General features: G+C 38.3%; 1 long non-coding RNA gene across 1 annotated transcript in view; it reads left to right on the plus strand.

The window, feature by feature from the left end:
* The window catches only part of LOC112151811, a 4862-nt gene extending 2469 nt beyond the window's left edge, over window positions 1-2393 (plus strand). The window contains exon 3 of the long non-coding RNA XR_002920194.2: window positions 2342-2393. This is a non-coding gene — a long non-coding RNA (uncharacterized LOC112151811). The remainder of the gene's footprint in view (window positions 1-2341) is intronic.
* The last annotated feature ends 2 nt before the right edge of the window (window positions 2394-2395 follow it).

The following is a 2395-nucleotide window of genomic DNA, read 5'->3' on the forward strand; positions in this document are numbered from 1 at the left end:
TTACTTTGGTTTTTCTTGGTAAATTCGATTTTAAATATGGGTTTTTGTCTACATGAGTTGTTGTCTGGTTGTTTTACTCTGTTTTTTTCCGTTATTATTTTATCTGGATGTGTTTACTTCTGTTTGCACCATAAGTGAGAGAGAGGGGAAGGATAATCACGAGCTTGTGTTGTCCTGTTAGAATTGCGCGCTGAGCGGTTTAAGAGAAATTATACATTGTAGCAATTTCCCGTGTGTAGGATGTCTCTCGCGTACTTCGTGACTCCTCTGCATATTCAAGTCTAAATAGATCTAATCAGAGCACCGGACGGTCCTAGCTAGGTGAGAAGTGCCGGTGCTCCGACGTGAGATTTAAAGAAGTCCCGGTGCTCAGCACCGGAGCGCACCGGCCCACTTAAAGCACTGGCTGTAACGAATATCCGGGTATTTGTGATCTGCTCCCGAAAATCATCCGAGTATGGATATTCGCGACGTCCAAGATCGCTGATTTGCGATCTTTATAAATGTAGTAAATTGTAGTAAAATATGATCATAATATCATCTGGGGACGATGTATTTTGCTCTAAAATGCAGATTAATGTAGGATTTTAAGTTTACGAACTTAAAATCGCCCACGCTCCCACTCTTGGCCGTGGACCACGCCCCCGACACCATCCCGCATGTCTGAGTGAGAGTGATTCCTGCTGGGTCGTCTGTCCTTCTGCTCCTGGCCATGGACTGCACTTCTGCTTATCTTGATTATGGACTTCATCATCACTCGTCCCTCAACTCTATCTGAATGAACTCTTTCAGATACGTAGTTGTAGAAGCTAATCTTTTTTTAACAGTTCTGGTATCGCCTGTCCGTCCTGGGATAGGATCTCTCCTTCATGTGGGAATCCCTAAGGTTTCTTCTTTTTTCCTGACTCAGGTTTTTTAGGAGTTTTTCCTTACCGGGAGGGAGGGTCTAAGGGCAGGGATAACCAGTTTATGTAGTCTGTTTAGTTTTTAACAATTGTTTATATTTTGAAGCCCAATGAGGCAAATTCCTTTGTGATTTTGGGCTATATAAATAAAATTGAAAATTGAAATTGAAATTAAAACAAAGCCGAAAGAGCCGCGGTTCTGCCACCAGAAGTAAACACATCTTCGTAACAGTGAAGTTTCTGGTTTTCAAAGTAAAACTAGCGAGAGCTTTTTTCCGTTAAAAAACTGAGACTGAAGTTCCGCTCACAAACATAACTTCTGAAAAAATTAATTAGATTTAACATCGGAGCTTTAGCTCCAGTGTTTACATTCTTTTCTTATGATAACTCTTAACCATTTTTCGCGATTAACAAAACTCCAGCTTTGAAGAAACGCAGCCTCGAGCTGCTGAAAGGTGGATGTAATCAACATGAATCAGCTGATTCTGCTGCGAAAAAAAGAACTTTTTTCATACGGGCTCTGCACCAATATGTAATGCTTAGAGCATAAAAAATATTGAAGAACCTTAAGGATAGAAAACTGTGGAGAACATTTTCAGGTTTTTCTTTTAAATGATCAAACATTTTTATGTTTTTTTACTGCTGAACCAAAAGATTGACAAAAAAGTTTAAAATGACAAAATTTCTTTCTATCTGAATCTTTTTGTTTTTTTAAATCAGTTTTGTTCATTCTGATCTCCTGTTCTGAATTAAGGTATAAATGATGATTAAATACAAATAATTTAAATTTTCATCCATCCAGTAAAATAGACATACAGATAGCAATAAACATTATATTAAAAAGTAAGAATGGTGGTTCGACTCTAGAATCGTTGAGCTTCATTCGGAATTGAATCGGATCGCCAACTAAGCAATAATCCACAGCCAGAATATGGAGACTAGAAATTGTTGAGACTCCTTTTCAACGATTTTTCAGAAAGTAGTGGTCACAGCTGTAGGTGAGACCTCCTTTAGGAGTCAACATTACAGCAGATATCAGGAAACCTCAGACTGAAGACTCTCTGTTGTGACTGAGTCGGTGTTAGAAGAGGATGCTATTAGTGTTAGATAATATTTCCTTAAAGGAACATTTGAATTAAATATTATTTATTGTATTTCCTATTGATTGTTAATTTTGAATCAGCTTGCATATTAAACCTATATACAAGAAATGTGTAACGAAGCATTTGGTGAAACTGATTTTGTGTTTCAACCCTATTATACAGGGAGGCGCACTCATCCCTGCTTTGGAGAAAGTCTGAAACTGTTTATTGCCCTTTTAGTTTCCACTGTATTGAAGCTTCTCTGTTTTAAACTGCTGCAATGCTTTGAGTTGAAGTGATTTTCTTCACTCCACTTCACTTGTACTTTGCTCTCCTTTCTTTATCCAAACCCAGATCACCACTATCCACCTGTGCTTATGGGACCACCTGGACCGCCTGGATCATTTG

This window comes from Oryzias melastigma, linkage group LG6, assembly GCF_002922805.2.
Source record: "Oryzias melastigma strain HK-1 linkage group LG6, ASM292280v2, whole genome shotgun sequence".
NCBI lineage: Eukaryota > Metazoa > Chordata > Actinopteri > Beloniformes > Adrianichthyidae > Oryzias > Oryzias melastigma.